The sequence below is a fragment of the Dermacentor silvarum genome, chromosome 5 (genome assembly GCF_013339745.2).
Source record: "Dermacentor silvarum isolate Dsil-2018 chromosome 5, BIME_Dsil_1.4, whole genome shotgun sequence".
NCBI classification, from domain to species: Eukaryota; Metazoa; Arthropoda; class Arachnida; order Ixodida; family Ixodidae; genus Dermacentor; species Dermacentor silvarum.
Window position 1 is genome coordinate 123,473,082 of NC_051158.1, and position 11,197 is coordinate 123,484,278.

At 46.5% G+C, this 11,197-nt stretch overlaps 1 pseudogene; it reads left to right on the forward strand.

Moving 5' to 3' along the window:
• The first annotated feature begins 238 nt into the window (after positions 1-238).
• Positions 239-1,790, forward strand: LOC119452579 (uncharacterized; annotated as a pseudogene).
• The last annotated feature ends 9,407 nt before the right edge of the window (positions 1,791-11,197 follow it).

An 11,197-nucleotide genomic window follows, 5' to 3' on the forward strand; every position in this document is an offset into this window, starting at 1 on the left:
GAGAGGTGTAATTGTTGGTGCAGCATGTAATAGCTTAAATGCAGCGAAGACAGCTCACGTGTTCATGATGCAAAGCTTGCTTTCATCTCAGAAAAATGTAGTGCACATACTTCCAGTAGAGCGTATCAGCGCACAGTCGCTTCATACCATTTTGCACAGCATTATTACTGAGCTGGAGAATATCGGTTTACGTATCATTGCAGTGATAAGTGACAACAACTCCATCAACCGTAGGACAATGTCACTTTTTGGGGCGCCCTGCAAACTTCAAAGCGTATATAGACACCCTGCAGACTCTGAACACCCACTTTTTTTAATTGACCCTGTACACTTATTGAAGTGTGTGAGAAACAATTGTATCAATCATCGAAATGCTAGAACGTGCATGTTCTTTCCTAGCCCCACAGGACCTAGCGAAAAACCACCTATACTCACAGCTTCATTTAAAACTCTTCTAGAGCTTCACTCAAAAGAACAGAGTCAGCTGATTATCACCAACGCTTACAACAAAAGCTCTTATTCCATCGAACAATGAGCGCCAAAATGTCATGCTTGCGCTAAAAATTTTCAAACCTTCTACAGCGGCAGCTCTTCGGACATGTGGGCCCAGACTTCAGCTCGAGCATGTTGTTGGAACTGCAGAGTTTTTAGAAATAGTAACAAAGTGGTGGAGCATTCTGAATGTAAAGACATGCAACAAGGGCATTCGGCTTCGTGACGAGCTGCAGTCACCTATTAGATCAGTAACAAGTCCCCAGGTCCAGTTTTTGTTGAGTGTAGTGAAGTGGCTAGATCTGTGGCAGTCTCAAGTTTGACACAGGCATACTTACAAGGGAGACGCACAGTGCACTCCGTCTCACGACAGACACCTTAGTAAAAGTGACAAAATATTGCTCAGAGGAAATGCACTTTGACTATGTGCTGTTAGGAAAGTTTCAGACCGATTGTTTGGAAGAGAGGTTTGGCAAGTACCACCAACTCGCTGGTGAGCAATTCCACATATCCATAAGACAAGTGTATGAGTCTGAGCGAAAACTTCGTCTGCAAAATATTCTGGAGCTCCCAGAAATGGAAACTGCAACAGCTGCAGTGGCAGTAAACGATGATGTGCTCGACAAATTTGATATTGAGGTTGCAGACGTTGACTATCAGAGGAAGGTACCGAATCTCCATGCAACCACCTACTTTGCTGGTTACTGTGCCCATGCTGCGTTCAAAAAACTTTCATGCAAGTCTTGCAAAGGAAATTTGATGCTAGAAGACAACATTGAGGTTGAAGGTGGGGAATTAGTGCAGGCCATGACCCGTGGTGGTCTCAAGTTTCCTCACCCTGCAATAACAAACGCTGTTCTTACAGCAGAAATAGTTCTGGACAAACTGAGAAGCGAACAGCATGCAACACAATTTCATGCTCTGCCAAATCAAAAGGAGGCTCTTTTGGCACTCACACATGATTTAATAATTGACAGCATTGATTTCGATGTGTGTGAGAATGGACACACCCCGCGAGTGGTGATGCACCACGTCCTATGTGCAGCAGCTAACACGTTATTAAGTAACTTTTGCAAACGAAAAAATGATCAACTTGTAGCTGAAAAGGCCGCGAAAGAAAAAGAGCGAAAACTGAAGACTCTGCAAAACTAACTGCTCCACGCACTTGCGACTGCTTTCTTTCATTATTCAATGTCAGTGCTTCGTTTTGCTTGCTTGCTTGTGACTGTATTCATTGGTTACTGGTGGATGTTAGTTCCGAAACTGGTTTTCGTGTTGTATTTCTGTGCACAGTGTATTTTCCTGTGCCTGCGGAGCAGCTTCAAGTTGTGTTGGCTTATTGCAATGTGAGCTTTTGTGGCGAAACAGCTTTGATTAACTGCTCACTTCTCATGTTTCTCTCCTGAAAATAATTATGACTTCTGAAAGTCTCTTTCATTCAGCATTTCAAAAAGAAAATGTTTGAAACGTAGCTTCACGAATCTGCATATTGATACATAATAAAATCAGTAACTGTATGTCGAAAGGTAAGGGGTAAACCTTCGCGTAAACGAGGACGAAAAAAATCTGGCTTTTTGCAAGAAAAATATGGTTCCCAAAAAAGAATAATTGTTTCCAAGCGGCATTCTCAGCTCGCTGAACTGTATAGGAAAGCCAAGGGGTCGCGGAAGCCGAACGTTCAGCGTCGTCGTGGTAGGGTGACGTCACTGAGCCGTGGAGAGGCCTTGAAAGTCTAGGTGGTGTTGATTCGATCCCCCGGGTAGTTTTCTCGCATTTCCAGCGATAGCAGTTACGATAGCCGGACGCCGCCGGCGGAGGAGGCGGCGGTGGTAGAGGCGGCGGTAGCGGCGGCGGCGGACACCATCGCGAACAAAAACGGCTATTGGAATGAGCTCATAACAGCTTACGCTGTAAAATGTTTGCTTGGCAATTTCTTAGCTCTAACGAACCTTGCTTGATTTGAAGGAAATCTCTGTATCTGAAAATTTTTGTATTTCTTGCTCAATGTATATTTTAATTCCGAAACAACTTCTATGTTCGGGGCGCGTTGACAATAAAAATTGAGCATATCAAACTTTCATAACGTATAAACAAGCGCTAGTCCGTTCGTAATGTGCAGCTTTCGTAGCTAATTTTTATTTCGCAGAAATATAAATTAAGTCCTGTAACGTAGTCCAAACAATAATCACTGCCCCAGCACTCCGTACAGATGGTTAACCAGCGAATCCGAAACAAGGTAAATATACCTGGTAGCGAAGCTTCAGTAAAAGCGCATACGTTCAAAACAAAGCAGTTCATCGGCAGTTTATGGTGCTTAGCGCCATCTGTGTGTGGAGGGAAAAAATAATGTGACGTCATATCCTTTAAAAACAGAATTCACGTCAATTTGTTCTGTAATGCGCGAAATTCATTTTCGGAAGCCTGTCATTAGAGCTGTATATTCCAATGCTCCGTCATTCGACTTGATGGGCTTTTCCAGCTTTCACCGCGGAAAGCGATGCAGGAAATGGTCAGCCGTACGGGTGTCGAAATCGCATCACTGCACAGAAAATGCTTTATTTGAAGGCCGAGGAACGCTTTGGGTATCGAGTGATCATCCTTTCGTCGGACGCCAAGCCCGTCTACCAACGCTGTCGCACGAGAACAATTAACTTAAGTAAAAAGTTATCTAGCGGTCGCAACTGACTGCATTTGACTGAACAGGTTAAGAAACAATGAAACTACCCGCTTCACTAAATTCAGACAAATGTCGACAAGCGAAACACGACCCATGTGAGGGAGGCATATTTCAACAGGTGAACTTCACGAGCGCGCCTTTTTGCACACATCAAGAGTGGCATTGCATTGCAAGTGATAGCGGCGTCGACGCCCGCCGCTGTCGGTGGGCGCTCTTATGGTGGGCGTTGAAACAAATTATTTATTGATAATGATCAAGTAAAATGGAGCTGTCTGTTCCTTTCTCTCCATGCGTATATGAAATTGGTTAGAAATTTGATTTTCTTTGCATGAATCTAACTGTATCTCGCTTTCATTAAAATATGTTATTTTCTTTCCCAATATTAATTCTTCCCTCCAAACATAGTCGCGCTTCAATCGCTGCTCCAATAACCACGGGTGCGACTGTTTTCACACCAAATCCGTGCAGGGGCGGGGCCTCGCCTCGATGAGGTATTCTCATTTCCTTTTTTGTTTACCTCTCTGTTGTGCGCCGGTGCCAGGCACCGCCGCAACACCCCAAATAAAAAAACACTGCTCCAGTCAGGTAGATCGCTCCATCCCTGATAGTGAGATTATATTTGGATCATCAAAACAGTGTGTTTATTTAGGAATAGCATCGACCCCTTAACAGCAGAAACAGTTGTGTCTAGTCACCACCACCCCACCGTGTTCTCCGTTCTAACGTTGGAACGCCGCCAAACAGAGAGGAAGAAAAAGAAAGAAAATGGTGATACGTCAACAAGGTCAGGCCCCGCCCCTGCACGGAGTTGTGAAAACAGTCGCACCCCATAACCACCCTTGCTGATGTGGGTCACAATTCGTTCTGAACGGGTTTTCGCCCGAAGCTTCGTGACCTATTTGGATCTACATTGTCTGAAACGTGCGGCCCCGGTGTTTGTCGCTGCGTTAATCCGGATGGTTCATTAAAGTATTTCTGAGTTATTGCTTACGCCTTTGTGTCTCTTAATGAGGTTACACACACGTTCGGCTGCGACGAAGCAAACGACGTCATTGAAGGCATGCCCGCAGCCCACCGTTGTCGCATTGCCGCTTGCGATTCTTCAAAATAAAATTGCTTCAAAACTAAACCTGTCCGTCACGTAAGACAATGAATGGCTCATGCCCCCGTAAATGTTGCCCCCCCCCCCCCCCCCCATTGCGACGACAGAAGGGAAGTGAAATTTTACGCTGTAATGATGAACGTCAACGAGCCAGCTGTAGAAGAAGACAGCGACGCTCGAGCCTTTGCTAATGATGATAGTTTCGGCATACAGGCGACAGACGGACGCATCAGCTAGTCATATGCAGCTTCGCTGTAAAAATTGATTTTGGTGCTTGCGAGCGACAATCGCGTACACAATTTAGCCGCATTTTGCACAAGTCATCCGGAAGCAATGCAATCCACGCTTTGGTTCACAACAGTCAAACTTACATCCTGGAGATACTTCAGGTCGCTGATGTGTGAAAGCCACTAGACGCAAGGAAACCCCATTCTGGCATTCTTCAGACTTCGTAACAAAGCACCACGCTAGAGAAACTTCGATAACGGCTCTATAGTGGCGTCAGAATATGCGTCAAAGACGCCGCATGCATTGGCATATGAAGCACAGTACGGTGGTTAAGACCAAGTGTCATGGCGTCGGCGCAACTAAATATAAACAATCAAGAAAACAAAAGGTTGGCTGGGTGCAGAGGTTCGCGCGGTTGTTTTTGTAGAGAAGGCGCGAGCGCCACTTCTTCACTTCGCTCCACCAATAGGGACTTGCCGACCTCATCATCTGCCCTCGCTCGAGGGTTCCCGCGGAAAGCTAAAAGAATGTCGCTGCCTTTAGTTTTAATCAGGTGGCTTAGTGACAGCAGTATCAGCTTGAGAAGCGGACTTCAGGTAACGTGTATAATTTCACACGGTGATGTTCCGATAGCAGTGTCTTGTATCATAAGGCACATGATGCATTATTTCGTGCATCGAAAATCCAGATACTGATATACGTCTTGCCAGACATATCATGATACATATACAAGATACCCAAAGAATATCTAAGGTAGTACCTAAGATACATGTATTTTCGATACTGCCCAGCACTGGCGCTGATTGACCGAGTACCGGCCTGCCCTTTGTCACTGAAGCTACTTGGTTCCACAGTGGATCTACGGCAAGCTTCTGGCCGACGCCACGCACCGACAGAGTTATACTAACCATAAAGGAAAAGCTTGGCGAAAAAAATGACAACCGCAAAGGCGACGCCATGTGGAAAATATAATGAAAGATTTATGGTGCGTAAAAGCGTGCTTTTGCAGGCGCCTGAATTAGACGGCGCCCGCATAACGACAAAGGCTCGGGATCGCGTTTGATGGCGCGTTTTCTCCGAATTGCATTTCGTCGATTACGCCTGCGCGCCTGCACATCGTAGCAATCTGGTGACGCCCTCGCGGTTGCCGATTCCCCGCGATTAAGTCGACGCTAAACCAATGAACAGTCGTCTAAGTGTTATGCTCTAATAAAGTGAACGGTGGTAGCCTGCAGAAGCCCGCGCATTGTATTTGTAGATAGCTGCCATGCAGCTTGTTGATCGGCTGAAGGAATATCACGTGGGGAGCCTTACAAGAATGGCCGTTTCGTAAACTTCAATTGGACGTTGCGTCACATTGGGCTGAGCCGCCGTTGCTGTGATTTTTCTCCATACGACGAGCCACGAAAATTATGCTAATGAGTGGACATACATGCAACGACGGCTGAAGGACGTGTGTATCGCCGCATTTTCACCGTCGTTTGAGGCTGTGAACATCTTTTGTTTGTAATTAGTGCTCAAAGCACTTCCGTCGCTCTCGTGCGGGGTGGGAATTGTGTTTTGAGCCATCAGTTTTTTTGAGAAGATGCGTTCATTTGGAATAATATAGTTTGAATATTACAAATGTTCCGCGACTTTTTTCACTTTTCAGTACTACATTCGTATTGTAATGATTATTAACTTTTCACATCATCAGAGGTATCACTACTGTGGCTTCTTATACTATAAAAAATATATACGCTAGGCGGCAATTATAGCTCCATCACGCGGTACGAGCTAGCAGCGAAGTGGAAAAGGGTTGGCAGAGCCGGTGCATGGTTGCGTCGCGTAAGCGGCCACCGTGGTGGGCGCATCGCTATCTGTGATATTCTGCCGCTTCTTAGCAAATAGATTTGGTTTGAGTCACTTTAGTCTGACGAGATAGCAATAGTGCCCCTGGTACGTGCGCTTTTCACCAGTGGTTGGCTGCGTATGCTGTCTTAAGGTATAGAAAACAAGTGGGTTGGCACCAATCTACAATGACTCATTCTGTTTCTCGGAGACACGAATCTTGGGGAATGAAGCAGACGACGGCAGCGGAGAAACGTTTTTGATGGAATAATCATATGCTTTGAGCTAGCTGCTGTAATTTTACTCAGGAGGAAAATTATTTGGCTTTATCGAAAACGTTAGGTTCAGTGCCTCCATTTCAGGGTCTTAGGCACAACTTCGTTTGCGTCTCGTTACGAAAGCAAATAGGGGCCATCAGTGCCATTTCGCAAGCGTCGCCTCTCGAAGAAAATGGACGAATGTCCAGAATAGAACCTCTGGTCCAGTTATGTTGTTCGCACTACCGATGTTTCCCCAGAGGATACATCATTTTCGTTGTTGCATCCGACGGGCTAAGATGCTGTAAGTATGGTATTGTTTTGGGACGCGTCCGGAACTTTTTACGCCATCTTTGTAAAAGCGAATTGCCTTTGTTCGTCATCTCGGCTATTCACCACTTTCACACGTTTTGCCTCTACAAGCAGTTTTCCTATAAGGTTAAAATGGCAGAAAGACACGTGTTTGTAATTTACGCTTTTCAGCTGGTACCGTCCAGTGGCGCTTTGGACGGCAACTAGTTCTGTATAGTGTGGTGCCATGACAATGGAAGAACGCACAAAGGCCCTGAACAACCATTTTTATAGAGCAAAATAAATAATTCCTCCTTTAACCAGGCGCTTCCTGTCTGGTTTATCGAACTACACGTTGCAGAGGGGACACATTCAATGAAGGCTTATCAAGAACACGTCCAATCATATCGATTTCTTTTCCTCAATCGATAAAATCCGAAGCTAGACCACACGCGGTTGAGCAGCAGAAGCAAAAACAAATGCCGCACCGTTTGAGCGCCGATCCACGCAACTGACACAACACGTACTAGCTGGCGTTCATAATGCTCGCACCCAAAACCAGCACCGGAACTTGACTTCAGTTTCACAAGAGCCGCTTGTTTCTCTACAGTCAGTTTGGTCGCTGGGCTCTATGGGAGTGTACTCTCTTGTTGAATTTGTTGCTGTGTGGTTGAGCCTATAACAGGGGCGGTACACGCACCGGGGTGGCGTTATTATGCACTTGCCGCCCCTGGTCGGCCTTGGCGGCGGAGTGGACGCCACTTTCACCTGTTGCCACAATAGTGATAACAATAGGTGTGCCGGTGCTAAACTTGTACGAGTCCGCCCACTTTCATCGTTGCCATATGCCATATGTAGAAACGAAGCGTTAAACCTTGGCCAGAAATGCCTAAGACTATAGTAAAAGGCGCTAGCAAGCAATAAGGGTCACCCTGGTAAACACCCGATCAGATGACGACAGAAGCTGACTAATGGGAACCCAAGACGACATGATGCGCCACTTGTGCATTAATTACGCATGTACGCGCAGCAGCTGCCCCTCCGCTGCCTATGATGACGTTAACGCGTTGATTGTGCCGCGCCAGGAATCTCGCAATCAAATTAGGCGGAACCTTCTTAAATGGGAACCGCTCGAAGATATGGGTAGCATAATGTGGCGATAGGGCAAGGTGCAGAACGTATATGTTCGGTAATGTAAATCGAATGTATACGTTCGGTAATGTAAACATGTGCATCTCTCTGCTCCCACTATCCTCGCATATAAAAATTAATAGCGTATATTACAGATACATAACCCCCACACGTAAGTTTAGTGCTTTTCTCACCCACACCTATTGCATGTATACATATATCGGGTGATCCACTTTAATCGAAACCGATTGCACCTAAGGACACATGAACTACTTTGATGGCCCAATGACACTCAATATTTGCACAATATTATTTCAATCTGATGTTGTCGCCGAGATTATTATTGTGAAATGGTCCACAGCAATGTCGTTAAACTATTGCTGAGGACATTGCAATAATTTAGAAACACACTTGATATGTTATTGACTTATCCATTCAAGGGTGGGACTCCTGTGCCAATTACGCCATTTTGACACAAACGCAAGTTCATGCGCCAAACAGAAAAAAAAATAAGCGACATTGTGCCACGCAGCACCAGAACAGCGAGCGGATTCATTCTCCGAAAAAGAGTGCAGCCATTCGCATCCCCGACACCAAGCGACGGCGCCTCCCACACAGTATCTCGTAATTTTAGCCCTTATAACACTACCTTTCGGCACTTCCGGCAAGTGGCCGGTGCGCGCGCGATCATTCCCACTTGTTGTCGCTGCTGTCGGAACGGCAAGGGCAGCTGTTATGGGCGTCTTGCGCTGGAGTTTGAGATATAGTAGCGGCGCCTGGTGGCCGCGAAAAAGGTCATCTGCGTAGTACCAGCTTGGGTTGTACTGAGCCCTGGCTGTGGCGAAGCACGTTTCGAGCCCGAGTTTTGCGTCCATTCGCACTTTTTTTCTGCCCTGTTTCGAGTGCGAAAAGGCTCGTCACTTCTCACAGACCACGCCGACCTCGCTGCGACTTTGCCGCAGCCTATAGTTAAAATATTCACCAAGATAATTTCCAATAGAATCAGGACAATACTTGACTTCAGTCAACCAAGAGAACAGGCTGGCTTCAGGAAGGGATATTCTACGATGGACCATATCCATGCCATCAATCAGGTAATCGAGAAATCTGCGGAGTACAATCAACCTCTCTATATGGCTTTCATAGATTATGAAAAGGCATTCGATTCAGTAGAGATATCAGCAGTCATAGAGGCATTGCGTAATCAAGGAGTGGAGGAGGCATACGTGAATATCTTGGCAAATATCTACAATGATTCCACAGCTACCTTGGTTCTCCACAAGAAAAGTAGAAAGATACCTATCAAGAAAGGGGTCAGGCAAGGAGACACAATTTCTCCAATGCTATTCACTGCATGCTTAGAAGAAGTATTCAAGCTCTTAGACTGGGAAGGATTTGGAGTGAGGATCGATGGCGAATATCTCAGCAATCTTCGGTTTGCAGATGACATTGTCCTATTGAGCAACAATGGAGAGGAATTACAACAAATGATTGAGGACCTTCATCGAGAAAGTGCAAGAATTGGGTTGAAGATGAATATGCAGAAGACAAAAATAATGTTCAATAGCCTGGCATGGGAACAAGAATTCAGGATCGCCAGTCAGCCTCTAGAATCTGTAAAGGAATATGTTTATCTAGGTCAATTACTCACAGGGGACCCTGATCATGAGAAAGAAATTTACAGAAGAATAAAACTAGGTTGGAGTGCATACGGCAGGCATTGCCAAATCCTGACTGGGAGCTTACCACTGTCGTTGAAAAGAAAAGTGTACAATCATTGTATTCTACCGGTGCTAACATACGGGGCAGAAACTTGGAGGTTAACAAAGAAGCTCGAGAACAAGTTAAGGACCGCACAAAGAGCAATGGAACGAAAAATCTCAGGAGTAACGTTAAGAGACAGGAAGAGAGCGGTGTGGATCAGAGAACAAACGGGGGTAGACGATATTCTAGTTGACATTAAGCGGAAGAAATGGAGCTGGGCAGGCCATGTAATACGAGAACAGACTCTCCGTGCGCCGTGGGACGTAATGCTGAAAGCAGAAGTCATCGGCGACGCCGATGCGGAGAGACCTAGCTCAGCCTCGAAAAAGCATCACCGTCGTTACTGCTGCGTCGTGGGCTACCACGAACAAGAAGGCCTGAATCCCGACATCAGATTCTACCGTTTTCCGCCAAGGTCTCACGAAGCGGAGCGTCGGGCGCACTGGATAACTTCACTACCCCACTACGAGCAGCACAGGTTTGAGAGTTAAATGTGCTCATCCTTGACCTCAAGCCAGCACGTTGAGGCAGCGCAGCAAGGCTGCAGTATTGATACAGCACATCAACGTTCGAGCGCTGTCATTAAAAGCTACATCAAGCGAGCAGCGCGCGAGCTCACGCTGCAGCGCTATTCGCACGTAGTACGTTACAGCGAGCTCATATGCATTTCATGAGTTATTTATCAGTTCCTAAAGGGACAGATGGTCGCTACTACAGCGCAGGCATGACTACTTGTCTAGCGGTATGCAGTCAACAAAGATTGCAGGAGGCCCGCCGTTTCGCGGCATGCTGCCGTCGCGGCGCGTACGATCGTGCACTCGAGCAGTTCGTACATCGCGGCATGCTGAAAGACCGCTGCCGTCGCGGCGCGTGCCGTCGAGCGCTCGTGCAGTTCCGTACACATGATGTCTGCTTATCGCTGCTGTGAATTCATTTATAGCAAGCATTTCCTCGCGTTTGTGCGCCTGAATCTAGCAGCGTGCAAACCTTGCCTGAAGTTCATCTTCGTACGTCACTCTCTTCACTTGCGATTAACACCGCGCTTAAACTTCGCCGCTTATTTCTTGAACGGCGTACACGCATTCGGCGTTGCATAATTTCTTGCCTTCGCGCAGCGTGCCACCACTGAAAAAATCTTCGGCGCCCGATATTCGCTGCAAGCCGTGGTACAACACAACCGAAAGTGGCGGGTCCATATTGTAAAGGTGCTTTCCGAAGCAGACGACCGAGCTTGGTACTACCCAGTTTCGGATCGAGGGCGCTTTTTAGCATCATTTTCGCAGCGCCTCCTGGGCAACGCAGGAGCCCCTTATAGTGTACTAGAAAACGTTTGAGTGGTCTGAGTGGCGCGTCATTCCCTAGCTGAGGCGCAAAACAACAAAATGTAGGCTGAGGGCGCTGGGAGTGGACTAGATAATAAAGCCC